The 16,586-nt window shown below is 40.2% G+C and overlaps 1 protein-coding gene across 1 annotated transcript in view; it reads left to right on the top strand.

Annotated features, from left to right (window-relative positions):
- LOC113072999 (deleted in malignant brain tumors 1 protein-like) overlaps positions 1–16,586 on the top strand; it is a gene marked incomplete at its 3' end in the record, with an annotated part of 111,366 nt that overhangs the window by 27,497 nt on the left and 67,283 nt on the right. The gene's annotated exons all lie outside the window — the stretch shown is intronic.

Here is a 16,586-nt window from a genome sequence, read left to right as displayed (position 1 = left end):
GATTTCCTCTGTTGTGTCTAATAAGGTAACAGTGAGTGTCATTGGCAGCTGTGAGTCTCTCTCTCTCTTTAGGGGGCTGACAGGAGCCAGTTTCTTCAGTGTGTTTGAGGGAGCAGAGGAGAAACTTGTGCTGACAGTCAAACAGACTTGTGACGAGCAGAAAATGATGGAGGGATATCTGAAACTTGTATTACTCTTCACTATAATCACTCTAACCACATCTGGTGAGTACACAAATAGACAGTAAAGAGTTTAATTTAAATTTGTGTTTAAATGAGCCGTTTATCTATGAGGGACTCAAATCACTTGTAAGTGAATAGAGGCCTGTGTAATATCTAGAAAATAAGATCTGGTAACACTAATTAATTAAGAATTACATTTTATAAATTATTTGAGCTTTTACAATAAATTATGTCAGACTGATATGTTCTGGTAAAATGTTTAACCTATTTATTTAACAAATCCAATTGTTGCATTTACTGAAATTTAATTTTTTGAGTAGTACCATCATTATAAACTCTGAGTGACTGTAATAAATAGAACTAAGAACATAAAAATTACTGAGATTATCTCTGTTCTCTTAGAATCTCAGTAAACTCTGTGTTGTTTCTCCAGGTTACACAGATCTCAGGCTGGTAAACGGCTCAGAATCTTGTTCTGGTCGAGTTGAACGTCAGTACTTCAGTAAATGGGGCACAGTGTGTGATGCATGCTGGGATATGAGAGATGCCAGCGTTCTCTGTAGACAGCTGAATTGTGGGATTGCTGTGTCTGTTGTGGGATCAGACTGGTTTGGAGAGGGAAGTGGTGAAATCTGGGCTGATGTGATTGATTGTAATGGGAATGAAACAAAACTCTCAGAATGTTCCATCTCTTCATGGAGTCGAGCTGAATGTTCTCATAGACGAGATGTTGGAGTCATCTGCTCTAGTGAGTCTATTACTGTAGCATTTACTGATATTATGCTACTGGAAGACTTAATCTTATACAAAATGCTGTATATCTTCCCTATAAATTTCAGATTTAAGATTAATGCTTGTGTCATTTAAGTTTTGAATTTACTTATATAAATGTAATATTGATATAAAACAAATGTATTATATAAATGTTCTCCTGTGGTCTTTAACACATTTGCAGTATTTTAGTAAAATGTCAGATCTTTCACTCAGATTCCTCTCTGGCTCTTCATGACGGTCTGGTGCGGTTGTCTGGAGAGAGACAGTGTGAGGGGGAGGTGGAAGTTTTCATCCATCAGGTCTGGAGGAGAGTTCTGCTGGACTCCTGGAGTCTCTCTGAATCCTCTGTGGTCTGCAGACAGCTGGGCTGTGGCTCTGTGCTGAACTTCTCCGGCTCCTCTTCATCCAGTCCTGAACACAGTCATGAGTGTGTGACGGGCTTCCAGTGCTCTGGGAGTGAAGCTCATCTGGGGAACTGCAGCTCTCCACAAACTCTCAACTGCAGCTCCACACAACAGCTGTCAATCACCTGCATCGGTGAGAAGAATAACATCTGGACAGATTCTTCAGTTGTTTGTGATCAATAATGTGTTTTTCTTTCTCTGAATATCAGGTCGGGGGTCCATCAGGCTGGTGGGTTCTGGGGGAGACTGTGCGGGGAGGCTGGAGGTTTTTCACAACGGCTCATGGGGGACAGTGTGTGATGACTCCTGGGATATTAAAGATGCTCATGTGGTGTGCAGACAGCTGCAGTGTGGAGTGGCCCTCAGTAATCAGCAGGTACCAGCCTGGTTTGGTCCTGGTTCTGGACACATATGGCTGGATGAGGTGGAGTGTGAGGGGAATGAGACGTCCCTGTGGAGCTGCTCTTCTCCAAGCTGGGGAAAACATGACTGTCAACACTTGGAGGATGTAGGAGTCATGTGCTCAGGTAAACAGTACACTAGAGGAAATGTGGGAAGTGGGAAGTTGTGGCCTAAGTTTGACTCCTAACCCTAGGGTTGTGGGTTCGAGTCTCGGGCTGGCAATACCACGGCTTAGGTGCCCTTGAGCAAGGCACTGAACCCCCAACTAATCCCTGGGTGCCGCAGCATAAATGGCTGCCCACATGCTTCGGGTGTGTGTTCACTACTGTGTGTATGCGCACTTTGGATGTAGTTGTATATAGTTGTTTTTTTTGTTTTTTTTTTAAATATAACATGTAATCATCAAACTCCATGCTGATCAGGAACGAAAGGGGTCTGAAGGGGTTTTGATTTATATTATATTATATTATATTATATTATATTATATTATATTATATTATATTATATATTATTTATATTATATAAAATATTGATTTGAGAGTAAATTACTTTATCATTTTAAATATATACTATCTTCATAAGAAGTAAATTGTTCACTCCAGAATATAAAAGAGTCATATGGTTGCAATGATATTACTGTATTATTAATATAGAATTTCTCTGTATTTTAATAACAAATCATGAAGCAATTTTTTTTACATGTTTTGGTTATATGTTTTTATGCAGTCAGTGCTTGCAGCATGCATAAGCTTCATATTTAAATAACTGTTTTGGTACATATTTTAGTTTTATTACTTTTCAATAACAACATTTTAATTGTTTAAATGCACATACTTTTCTCTCCAGAGTTTAAAGAGATCAGGTTAACTGAGGGCTGTGAAGGGAATCTGGAGGTTTTCTACAATGGATCCTGGGGTAATGTGTGCTGGAACCAGATGGACAGAGACACAGCGAGTCTGATCTGTCAAGAGCTGAACTGTGGAAGATCTGGTGTTTTGTCTGATTCTACAGCAAGAGTGGAATCAGCTCCTAACTGGCTGGATAAAGTTACATGTCGACCACATGATTCATATCTGTGGCAGTGTCCATCTTCACCCTGGGGACAGAATGACTGTGGTGAAGATGAAGTGGCCAAAATCACCTGCTCAGGTTGGATGATATTTAAATCATTTAGTATGGTCTCAATAATAATTTTGCAGGTACATTTGGTGTCCATAGTCATTATTTTTTGTTTCACCTGCACTTATAAAATCACCCTTCTGTACATACATTATTATATCTAAGGGTAAGTCAACTTAAATGTTTCTGAGAATTAAAGTGAGCTTATTGGAAGAGTAAAATTATTTGTGAGGGTAAAATATTTAGCCGTTTTCACACTGACAATTGGTTTTCACTGAGAGATGTCAGATGTATCACCCTTATATTCTGTTAACTTTTATTTTTTTATCATGTTATAATCTCAGAGGAGGAAACTCATGAGTTGCCTCATAGTCGTCTGACGTGTTTTACCTCACCATCTCCTTACCAGAGACAGTGTGCAAGTAAGTTTATTGCATCAACTTCACAAATTTGTTCCGATGAGAATGATGTGAGCATTGTATGTGCTGGTAGGTAAACAACATATGAACTATGAGTATTAACAAAATTTTTGAGTAATATTGTATTACTCAAACAAATTTAAACAAATTTATCTTTCTTGTGTTCTTTTTCCTCCAGAAAGAGTGAGATTAGTAGGTGGTCACAGTCGCTGTGCTGGTCGAGTGGAGGTTCATCATGATGGTCAGTGGGGAACAGTGCATGATCTTGGCTGGGATTTGCCTGATGCTGCAGTGGTGTGTAAAGAACTTGGCTGTGGAGAGGCTTTAACTGCACCAAAGGGTGCTCACTTTGGTGAAGGATCAGAAAGAGTCTGGGTTTCTAATTTACAGTGTACTGGATCAGAGTTTACATTGACAAACTGTAGATTCAATGGATGGGGAATAGAAGCTAATCATACTGAAGATGCTGGAGTCATCTGCTCTGGTAAGATCATCTAGACTTATTTCATAATTACTAATCTTTTCTCCCACAGAATTCCAGAATGGATATAGAGATTTTTGCTCCACATTCATTGCTATGTCAGGTACCTGTGAGGAGTGAAGTATTATGTATTATAAGTATTATGTGACATGCTGAATGATGATGTCGAACACACAAAAAGCATTTTTTTGGACAACATGGATTTTTTGTTTCAGACGATTCCTTTTGCGAATCACAAATACATAGTATCTTGTTCAAAGATTGATCATTTCACAGACAAAATGCATTTTAATGATATGCTGGGTGCATTTTGTTCACAATAACATATTCACTCTTATGTGCAAAAAAATTGCAAGAATTTTATGTGAATTTTACACACACACACACACACACACACACACAAAAACCTGCTGACAATTGATGAAAGGAGTCTGGTTTAGCTTTATAAAGTAATACTAGGACAAAAATTAGAAAATATAATCATATAATCAAATATAATATTTGTGAATTTTTAATTTAAGGAGTCAGGCTGGTTGAAGGATCTCATTGTTCTGGCAGAGTAGAAGTGCCTCATGATTGGACGTGGGTTTCAGTGTGTGACGCTGCCTTTGACCAGAAGGATGCAGAGGTTGTGTGTAGAGAGCTGGACTGTGGGGCTCCTGTACAGGTGCTGGGAGCAGCTGCTTTTGACAAAGGAGACGCTCAGATGTGGACACAAGAGATTCAGTGCAGAGGAAATGAATCCTATATATCGTTGTGTCCAACTTCATCTTTTCTCAAACAAAACTGCACTCATGAGAATGCTATTGGACTGTTATGTTCTGGTAATAAAGCAGTAGTTACTTATTGAGAGAATCACAAACTAGTTTTATTAAACACATTTCTTGCTTTTTTTCATAATGTTAAACTAAACTCTCTGTTCTTTGTCCAGGTTACACTGATCTCAGACTGTTAAATGGTCCTGACATCTGTTCTGGTCGAGTTGAACGTCAGTACTTCAGTAAATGGGGCACAGTGTGTGATGCATGCTGGGATATGAGAGCTGCCAGTGTCCTCTGTAGACAACTGAATTGTGGGATTGCTGTGTCTGTTGTGGGATCAGACTGGTTTGGAGAAGGAAGTGATGAAATCTGGGCTGATGTGTTTGATTGTGACGGGAATGAAACTAAACTCTCAGAATGTTCCATCTCTTCATGGAGTCGAGCTGAATGTTCTCATAGACGAGATGTTGGAGTCATCTGCTCTAGTGAGTCCATTCATGCTGTGATGAAGTCATGGGTTCCAGACTTAAACTACTTCTAAGTATATTTTAGATATATAATGAATGATGAATAAATACTCTCTTCAGATTCCTCTCTGGCTCTTCATGACGGTCTGGTGCGGTTGTCTGGAGAGAGACAGTGTGAGGGGGAGGTGGAAGTTTTCATCCATCAGGTCTGGAGGAGAGTTCTGCTGGACTCCTGGAGTCTCTCTGAATCCTCTGTGGTCTGCAGACAGCTGGGCTGTGGCTCTGTGCTGAACTTCTCCAGCTCCTCTTCATCCAGTCCTGAACACAGTCATGAGTGTGTGACGGGCTTCCAGTGCTCTGGGAGTGAAGCTCATCTGGGGAACTGCAGCTCTCCACAAACTCTCAACTGCAGCTCCACACAACAGCTGTCGATCGCCTGCCTTGGTGAGAACAACATCATCTGGACAGATTCTTCAATTGTTTGTGATCAATAATGTGTTTTTCTGTCTCTGAATATCAGATCAGGGGTCCATCAGGCTGGTGGGTTCTGGGGGAGACTGTGCAGGGAGGCTGGAGGTTTTTCACAACGGCTCATGGGGGACAGTGTGTGATGACTCCTGGGATATTAAAGATGCTCATGTGGTGTGCAGACAGCTGCAGTGTGGAGTGGCCCTCAGTAACCAGCAGGTACCAGCCTGGTTTGGTCCTGGTTCTGGACACATATGGCTGGATGAGGTGGAGTGTGAGGGGAATGAGACGTCTCTGTGGAGCTGCTCTTCTCCAGGCTGGGGAAAACATGACTGTCAACACAAGGAGGATGTAGGAGTCATGTGCTCAGGTAAACAGTACACTAGAGGAAATGTTTACCAAAGATAAAGTTGTTTTTTAGAAAATATGCCATGTAATCATTTAACTCAATGGTGGTCAGGAACGAAAGGGGTCTGAAGAGGGTTGTTTTGAGTTAATGAATGTCTGACTTTACAATTCATGACTACTCAACAAATACTTCAACACCAAATATTGATTTTAGAGTAAATTACTTTATAATTTTAAATATATACTGTCTATACAGTTAAATCACTGTTTTGGTACACATCTTATCCTTATCACAACCTGAATTTTTAAATGCACATCCTTTTCTCTCCAGAGTTTAAAGAGATCAGGTTAACTGAGGGATGTGAAGGGAATCTGGAGGTTTTCTACAATGGATCCTGGGGTAATGTTTGCTGGAACCAGATGGAAGGAGACACAGCGAGTCTGATCTGTCAAGAGCTGAACTGTGGAAGATCTGGTGTTTTGTCTGATTCTACAGCAAGAGTGAAATCAGCTCCTAACTGGCTGGATAAAGTTACATGTCGACCACATGATTTCACTTTATGGCAGTGTCAATCTTCACCCTGGGGACAGAATGACTGTGGTGAAGATGAAGTTGCCAAAATCACCTGCACAGGTTGGATGATTATTTAAATAATTTAATATGATCTCAGTAATAATCCTTCTGGGCGATTCTATAATTGCAGGTACATTTGGTGTCCATAGTAATTATTTTTTGTTTCACCTGCATTTGTAGAATCACTCTTCTGTACATACATTTTTATGTCTAACGGGGCAAGTAAACTTAAATGTTTCTAAAAACTAAAGTGAGCTGATTGGAAGAGTGAAATTATTTGTGAGGGTAAAATGTGAAAGATGTCAGATGTATCATCCTAATATTCTTTTTTTTATTTTTATCATGTTATAATCTCAGAGGAAACTCATGAGTTGCCTCAGAGTCGTCTGACATGTTCTACCTCACCGTCTCCTTACCAGAGACAGTGTGCAAGTAAGTTTAATCACAACAAATCTATTGAATGTTTGTTAATGTAAGCCTATATTTTCTTAGCAAATTACTGTTAAATTGTTAATTTGTGCTTTTTTAAAATAGGAATTATTTCCCTTCATCTAGCTTCATTATAAGTGTGTGTTTTGTTGTAAATGTTGTGCTGAAGCTGGTCAGTGCTGATGTGTGCGTTTTAGATCATGTTCCTCTCAGACTGAGTGGAGGGGACGGCCGGTGCTCTGGGAGGCTGGAGGTGTATCATAACGCTGTGTGGGGCTCAGTCTGTGATGATCAGTGGGACATCAGCGATGCTCAGGTGGTCTGCAGGCAGCTGGGTTGTGGAGCAGCACTGAGGGCTGATGGAAATTCAGTCTTTGGTGTTGGTGAAGGTGTTGTGTGGATGAACAAAGTCGAGTGCAGAGGGAATGAGATTCACCTGTGGGACTGTCCTCTCTCCATGAATAACCACACCGACTGCTCCCGCAAGAAAGCTTGTTAGACTCAACTGTGCAGGTCACAGAAAACACTGAGCAATAATGTTAATTTTAGATTATTTTATGTATTCATGATTTTTTATGTGTTTGTGTCTTTTTTGTCAGATGTGTCAGTGTCCACTACTCCTGCCACAACATCGTCAGCTTCTCCTCCAGTTTCTCCTTCAGTGCGCTCAACATCAGTCTCTCCTCCACAAACTCCTCCACCAGTGTCTCTCCCAGTGCTTGTGATTGTTCTGGGAGTTGTGCTCTTACTGCTCTTAGTGCCACTGCTTATACTGATTCAGCAGAACAGAGTGATGAGGAGAGGTAGGAGAGATCCAGAGACTGTCATATTGTATCTTATTCAGTGTGTGATCAGTCATGTGTTGTGAACTGATGCAGGTTTGTCTGTCTACACTCACAGCTCTCTCTAAGAGGAGACACAGGACGATGTCTGAGACCGTTTATGAGGAGATTCAGCACAGACACAATCACTTCACTCAGAGGGGTGAGACATGAGCCATCAATCTCATTTAATATCATTAATAAGAGTCTGTCAGACAGTTGATGTTCATCTATTATTAGTCCTGTTAAACCTCCTGCTTCAAACCACAGAATTCCTGACAGAAAACCACAGAGCTGCAGGTGCAGGTGCATGTTCATGTGTGTGTGTGTCAGACTGCGTCTCTTCCTGAGTGTATTTCTGGAAGGCATTGATGAATGGGTTCATGTGAGGATACGTGTGTGTGTGTGTGTGTGCATGTCAGACTGCATCTCTTCCTGAGTGTATTTCTAGAAGGCATTGATGAATGGGTTCATGTGAGGATACATGTGTGTGTGTGTGTATTTGCTAACTGGCACAGCAAAAACATTGTCTCTAATGTTTTTAAAATGCAAGTAATTTACTTTTTGTTGTGTTGTCACTAACACAATGCTTTTATGATCCAGAGTGGATCAATGAGGATTTAGAACATTTCTGACTGTTGTGCTCTCCTTTAATAGGGAGTCTCATCTCTGAAGAACTGCATTCTGGGTATGAAAATGCTGATGAGCTTCTCTCAGGTTAGAGAGCTGAAATATATTCATTCCAGTAAATGAAATATGTCACCAATGACTCAACTGTTCATAATACTAAAACTTATTTTAGTTCATAATACTTTATTTTATTAAAAATAGTGTTCAAAACTGTATATTATGATGATCAACAATGGCGGGTCGCAAGAGAATATATTACATTTTGTTTCTGAAAAAAAGTATCCCAATATGGCTAAATAGATGTGTTTTGATGCAGAAGAGGTGAAGCAAATAACACCAGGATATTATGATGATGCCATCACTGATGGACTGAAACCAGATCGTGAGACAGGTATCACTCTGTTATTAGATTACATATTTTAAATAAATAAAGCAGGAGTTTCCAGTCCAGCTCTTTGAGGGCCAAGAGTTTAGCTTCATCTAGCTCCAATACACTTCTCTGAAAGTTTCTAGCTAATGCTACTCAGGTGGATCATTTGTGTCCCTCAGTTGCCTACAATCCTTTGCACACGAATCCAATTCACGAAAAATTATCTGAAAATGAAAATCGACACTGAGCTTGTTCAATTTCCTTACATTATGCTATATATATATATATATATATATATATATATATATATATATATATATCTATCTCCCATGTAGGTTGTTCAAATTTACTACCCTTTCATTATGCTTGGGATAAAAACATCCACTAGATTGAACTGCTGTAAAAATGTATCAGATAACTTAGATTTATGCAAAAAAAAAAAAAAAAAAATTATCAATTAACCTCAGTCCTGATCAAAACTACTAATTTTGGAAGAAAAAAAAAATCCAAGATTTTTACTCTTTAATCGCCAAATTCATAAATGATGTCACTGATTTGGGGGGAAAAAAAACACACAAAATTACTTTTCAATATAAAAAGTGATTGTGGACTGGATATATATATATATATATATATATATATAACGACGTCTCTATGTGGTATGTACTGAAACTGTATATATTTGCTTAACGGTTTTGGAAAATGACTAAGTTCCACTTTGTCGTCTTTTTTTTTTTTTTAAGCTGTACATGTGGAAAGTGCAGTTTGATGACAACATTGCATTTTGTTTACTTGATGTGCTTACGCGCCGATAGCTAAGTTAACAACACAGAGATATTTGAAGCAGTTTTACTCACCGCATGCGGTTCCAACACACGATCGTGACCCTTTTTCGTTGGGACTGCATTATCCTTAATAAATTAACGATGTGCGAATCCGGCATCAAACTTGGCCTTGTTTGTAAAACAAGCATCTTCGAAATGCAGGAAACAAACACTTGCACAACTCCGTTGATGCTCTGTAAAAATAAACTCCATCCACTGGTCCCTTAATGCTGTTTTTGGTAATCTGTGCAGGATTGTCTTGCCCTGGCAACCAAAAACACACATCTTTTGTGACATTTCGCGACGCTCTCACTCTGATCAGTGAATGTCTGTTGTGCTCTCAGTGCTCTGCTATACGGGAGCGCGCGCTCTTCCGGGCAGAAGTGCCCTTAGGACCCATATAAGGAAATTCCGCTCCATCTAACGTCACACAGAGCCATACTCGAAAAAAACTTTCCAAAACTTGTGACAAACCGGAAGGAGTATTTTTGGAACAGAAATACTCCTTCAAACGTACAACTTGATTTTTGAAACTTTGTCCATGTTTAGCATGGGAATCCAACTCTTTAACAGTGTAAAAAACTCAGTATGCATGAAATAGCATTTCACCCCCCCTTTAACCAACGGTGTTGCTTATCTCGGCAAGAGTCTCCCAGCTAAACAACCTTAACTTTCCCCTTTAACAGTCGGCGAGACTTACCCATTTGGTGCCGCGAGTATTAAGCTCCCACCAGATGCTGGCGAGAGCCTCCCAGCTCTACAACCTTAACTTTTCAATTTGACGGCCAGCAAGGCTTACTTGTTCGATGTTCGATGGTGAGAGCCTCCCAGCTAAACAACCTTAACTTTCGGTCGGCGAGACTTACCCATTTGATGCCTCCCTGCCACACAACTTTACCTTCAAGTTTTACACCTGGAGACGGTTACCCATTCGATGCCAGGAGTAGGGAGCTCCCATCGGATGTCGGCAAGAGCCTCCCGGCTAGAGAACCTTACCTTTTCCATCCTTTGGCCAGCGAGGCTTACCCATTCAACGCGTGTGCTCCCATTGGATGCCAGAGAGAGCCTCCTGGCCAGACAACCTTTATCTTCCTGGCCAGACAACCTTTACATTCTACGGCCTGCAAAGCTTACCCAGCCAATACAGCGAACATGAAGTTCCTGTTGGATGCTGGTGAGAGCCTCCTGTCCACACAACTTTACCTTTCTGTCTTACATCTGGAGAGGCTTACCCGTTCAATGTCGTGAGTACAAAGCTCCCGTCGGACATCAGCAAGAGTCTCCCGGCTAGACAATCTTACCTTTCCATATCTACGGTCAGCAAGGCTTACTTGATCGATGCGTGTGCTCCCGTCGGAACAACGGCAAGAGTCTCCCAGCAATGCAACTTTACCTTTCCATGGAGGGGTCAGGCTGCAAAATCATTTCTAAAACTTCGGTACAAGTCAAGCCCTTTCTTGTGTTGCTAGCCGCCCTTCTCACCGTCAAATGACCAGCAGGATGGCATGCAAGGGTTTAAATCCACTTACCTTGTTTTTGTTTGGTCTGTACTTCTCACCACAATCAAAAGGTAGCAGGTGTATAAATACACTTACTTTGTTTTTGTTTACTCCATGTAGTTCTGAGAGCTGAGGTGCATATTTTGATTTTCTCAGAAAATGCACAAAGGTCTCTCTCACATTCTCTCTCTCCCCCACAGACACTGTAATATACTGTTATACTCCATATACAAGCCAGAAACTAATATGGCTATGGCTTTGCAATCAAAAAAATTTCGTTATAATGGAAGTCAATGGGGCAAAAACAGCCACAAACCGTAAATGAGAGATACATTTGCTGCACTAAAACTAACAATGCATCAAAGACTGTGATAAAAGATAAATATCCAATCCACAATCAATTTTTATATCGAAAACAAGTCATTTTGTTTGTTTTATCCCCAAATCAGTGACAATTTTCTTGGATTTTTTTTTAACATTTAGTAGTTTTGATCAAGACTAAGGTTGATTAATGTAAAATAAATAAGACTTAAAAAAAATAATAATAATTATCTATTACATTTTTACAGCAGTTTAATTTGGTAGATGTTTTCATCAACTAACATAATGAAAGTGTAGTGAATTTGCCCACAGTGTATGGTTTATCAGAGCAGGGGGGCAGGGTTTCATATTTTTTTGAAGCACCCCTGGGCGCCGCCATTGGCTAGCGGACCCCTACCTGCTGTTAGCATTCCATTGACTCCCATTCATTTTAGCGTCACTTTGACAGCGAATAAATTTACATCTGACGCGTTAAAATACTCCATTTGTCCATTAATTATTTCGGAAGAAACACGAAAATGTATAAAAGGCTCCATTGCCTTGTATCTTACATTATGGGCCTGTAGAAGCAGTTATTAAAAAATAGGCTAACAATTGCGTCATAACCAGCAACTCTCTGTCGCACAGTAGAGAAATTACCGTATGGACAGGAAGAGAAGCTCGCAAGCAATCTTTTATTGTCTATGAGGATATCGGGGGGACATGGAGGCATAAAGTCAAGGGAGATAATTAATCAGAATACTTACCAAAATGTGCTCCTGTTCACGCTCGCCTTCTCTGGAAGATTCGGTGGGTGATTCAGATTTCCTTTGGCAGAGCGATTAGAAGACTTACAGGTTGCTCACGTGAAATCTTTGTCATCAAGTTCAGTTTGAGTCTGTGCAGTATGCCCGGCCCCAGGAAGTGACTGCTTCTAATTGACTTCACTTGTACGTCACCGCTCAACTCTCCCGGACAATCGAAAATGGGCAAAAAGGCAGGAGCTGGTTGATGAAGCCACGCACCCCTAGTGCGACGTCAGTGTCAGCAGCAGCAATCCACCTGTCACTCAAGTGGCCACACCCTTAACCCTTAGGGGACTAAGCCCTTTTTGGTCCGTTTTCTCTATTTTTACATTTCGCCTTATAAACCATATGTAATGAGGATGGACCACCATGTATTTGGTATCAATGGATTCAGAAGACCCTAAGCCACCATAAGCATGCTTGCAATATGTCTATAAAGGAAGTATGAGTGAATAATTGTACAATAAACTAGAGAATTTCAAAGACGAAAATTAGATTTTTGTCATTTATTACTGAAAATCCTACCTCACACAACAATAGTTAAAAGTTTTTGACCCAAAAATATATTTTTCAAACTCTTTGCTTGACAGCAATGGGTTAATGTTCAATCAAATGTGTAAAGAACAATTAAATAATTAACTTTATTTACAAACAGTCCTAGGCGTTTTTTTTTATTTTTGGAACTAATCCCTTTTTGGTCTGTTTTCTCTATTTTTATATTTGGGCTTATAAATCATATGTAAAGGAGATGGAACACCCTGTGTTTGGTATCTATGGATTCAGAAGACCCTAAGCTACCATAAGCATGCATGCAATATGTTTATATAAAGGAAGTATGAGTGAAAAATTTTACAATAAACTAGAGAATTTCAAAAACGAAAATTATATTTTTGTCATTTATTACTGAAAAACACACAATATAGAACAGTTTTTGAACAAAGAAAAGATATTTTTTCAAACTCTTTGCTTTACAGAAATGTGTTATTGTTTAATCAAATGTGTAAAGAACAATTAAATAATTAACTTTTTTTAAAAACAGTCCTAGGCATGCCAGTGAGCAAAGAAAGGCCTAGGCCTTTCCAGTAATTGTTCCAGAGCTTGTTCTGCCGTAAATCTTTTACTGCTTGCCATTTTGATAAAACAATTCTGTAATAATGCTGTATCTCTCTCGAATTTATCTCTTTGTGCTCACTAACACTCCGATTGCTTTCTGCTTTCTCCACGTGATGCGGATTCTCCGATCGCTCGAATTTAGCTCTTTGTGCTCGCTAATACTCCGATCGCTCTCTGTAACACTCCGTTCGCTTTCTGCTTTCTCCACCCTGATGCTGATTCTCTGAACGCTTATTGATTACATGTCTTTTACTATAGTCCAGTCAGCTTTTACAAGGCTACAGTAGAGCTACACAGTCCTCTGAAAGGCTAGAAGACATAACCTTCCTCTGATTGGGTTAGAAAAAAGACTCCTCCCAGCGGCAATTTTTCCATTGGCTGTTGCGTGTTGAATCTGCCTAACACAATCGTTTTCATTGGCCTGTTTACGCAGTGGTATTGCGCAATAAGGGAAGTGTTTAATATACACCGCTGTTTTCAGCGGAATCTGAGGAAGACGGCAAAAAAAACCGCATCTCTCTAGCATTAATAGTTTTTGAGATAAATACACATTTGTAAAAGTATGCCATTTTGGGCGGTACCGCCCAATCCGTCCCCAGAGGGTTAATTATACAGATATTTAAGGCTTAATATAATTTAAACAGGTGAGTTATAAAAAAAAAAAATCACCCCCCATGAAGGGCCAAATTAGGTATATAGACCAAAATCTTTTTTTTGCACCAGGCTGTAAACTTGTTTTTTTTTTTCTGCTGTAAAGTTGGGCATTTTAACGTGGGGAGTATATGGGATTAACTCCCTTTTGCAGCCAGCCTCAAGGAGCCAGTCGATGAATTGCAGTTTTAGTCAGTTTCTTGCTGGCTTCACGAGAGAGCGGGAGGTTGCCGCTCGGCTGAAACAGAGAAAGTTTGGCCAAATTAAGACTCAACATTACCACCTAGTGGACATAATATATATATACATAGTACTTTACATAGTAAATTATAATATTTGGAAGAAAATTATCGTACATGAGTCAAAGTTATTTATCTATTCTAAAACAACATGACATGCAAATTTCCACAATAGATAACCAGGCGTATGGTTGGACGGAAGCAGTGCAACAAAATACTATTCCATTATTTTCAGTGACTGTCTGCTTCGCGGCGCATATTAAAACATATTAAAATTATTTTTAACACTTGCTCTGTTGCGTCCAGTGTAGGCGGAATTTAGCTTTTGTGGCGTGGTGTAGTTAACTCCACATCTGAGCCGTTGTCATTGGAAGACTGCATGTTGCCAGATGTTGAAGGGGTTCTTGCTGTCATGGACCACAACTAGTGCTTGTTGGCTTTAAAGCAGGGCAACCTCTTCTGAAGTGCACATGAACGCATTAAGAGTGTCTGTATGAGCCGATTTCGTGTATGAGTAAAGAAACCCTATGACTTCAATTAAATCTTCATAAAAATCTGAAATTATCGTACATTACAGGATTTTTTTCATTATTGATTGAAAATCGTACAGATGTAAAAAATATCGTACAAATACAATAATTATCGTACGTCTGGCAAGATTGGCGGCACACGCACATGCATAAGGGGCCGTTCACATATCGCGTGTTTTGCGTGCTCAAGCTTGTTATTTCAAATGTAGGCGCGTGGTATGCACGCTTATAATAGAAGCGATGCGCACGCGGTGCGACAAGCTAGTTTTTTCCAGACGGGTCTGCACCGCATCGAGTTAAATACATCTCAACTTTTCAGAATGCCGCAAGCGCACCGCAGGTCATTTAACTTCCTCCCTTTTTCTGTAGCAACGTTTAAAGCTCAGCCAAGATGAAGGAACAGCTGATAGCTGTATGTGGATTTTTAAATTAATTTAGTAGCAGAGGTACTGCAAGTAGTTTTTAGTGCTGCAAATCTATTTATCCATTGCTGAAATTTCCGTGTCGTCATGGAGAGAGCAGGTCATGGTTGCTTAGCAATGGCAGACTCCTAAGGAGCGCAAGTGCCCGAAGGCTTTGGGGGAAAAAACGTTTTCCACGCATTTTTAGATGAATATGTGAACGGCCCCTTACAGTACGAAAGCTCCTGCTTTATACAAAGATTGACGATGGCGGAGACAGCAAAACATTCCAAAGTGTGGTTAAACTTGACTAAATTTGATGCAGAGAACGCTGGTTGTCATAAGTGCACATTTTTGCATGTAAGGGCGGAAACACAAGCAATCTGTCAAAGCATCTTTCAAAAGTGCATTATGTGCAGACAGAGAAATGCTAAGTTTACCGTTAAAGTACCGGACCATTAAACAGTATCGATAAGAGTAGTAATACTGTTAAAACCTTAAACGATACCCATCCCTAGTCCTCACTAGGATGTGTGTTCCATAGGGATGTAACGATTCACTCATTTTCTCGATGCATCGATTACAAACCCTGTCGATTCATATGCATCGATCTTGAAACATGATTTTTGAATCGTGAATCGCCGATCTTGGACAGTAATCGATTCAAAATGCTAAGAATCGAATTAATCTCAATTTCTATAGCGATTCAATGCTTTCAAAATGTATACACATTAAATTACTACAAGCACGAATTAATGGAGACCTTGAAGAGTGTTCTTGATTCGTGCCTCTTATCTGTCCTTCACGCGCTCCACTGTTTAAAGTGAAGTGAAGTGAAAAGTGAAGTGACATTCAGCCAAGTATGGTGACCCATACTCAGAATTTGTGCTCTGCATTTAACCCATCCGAAATGCACACACACAGAGCAGTGAACACACACACACACACTGTGAGCACACACCCGGAGCAGTGGGCAGCCATTTATGCTGCAGCGCCCAGGGAGCAGTTGGGGGTTCGATGCCTTGCTCAAGGGCACCTAAGTCATGGTATTGAAGGTGGAGAGAGAGCTGTTCGTGCACTATCCCCACCCACAATTCCGTCCGGCCCAAGACTAGAACTCACAACCCTTCGATTGGGAGTCCAACCCTCTAACCATTAGGCCACGTTTACCGCCTGAGACTGTCACAGGATTGCGCTCGCACTCCGTTCGTCTCCGACGCAGCTGATGTGTGATCTATAGGACTCGTGGCCAGTAATGCTAACGTGAAGTACTTTTACTTTTCTGTAGTTTGTCAATGGTTCTCTGCATCTTTCCGACGGAGTTACCGGAGCCGTTGACAGCTGTATTTATTGCATGGACGGAGCAGAAATGTAAGTGTCTAAATCATACGCACAGATCCATTGAATGATAAATGTTTTTAAACAATGCGGATGAACCGAATATACGAAGGAAACTTTTAAAATTAACCACAGCATTAACAACGACCTTGAAATAAGAGCGTGAGATTTATCTGATAATCAGATGCATGGAAGTAGCGTTTGTTTCATTAACAAACAGACATCTGGCGCGTTTT

This window comes from Carassius auratus, unplaced genomic scaffold (genome assembly GCF_003368295.1).
Source record: "Carassius auratus strain Wakin unplaced genomic scaffold, ASM336829v1 scaf_tig00011242, whole genome shotgun sequence".
NCBI lineage: Eukaryota > Metazoa > Chordata > Actinopteri > Cypriniformes > Cyprinidae > Carassius > Carassius auratus.
The sequence above is the reverse complement of the archived record's forward strand: the minus strand, read 5'-3'. Positions and strand labels throughout refer to the sequence as shown.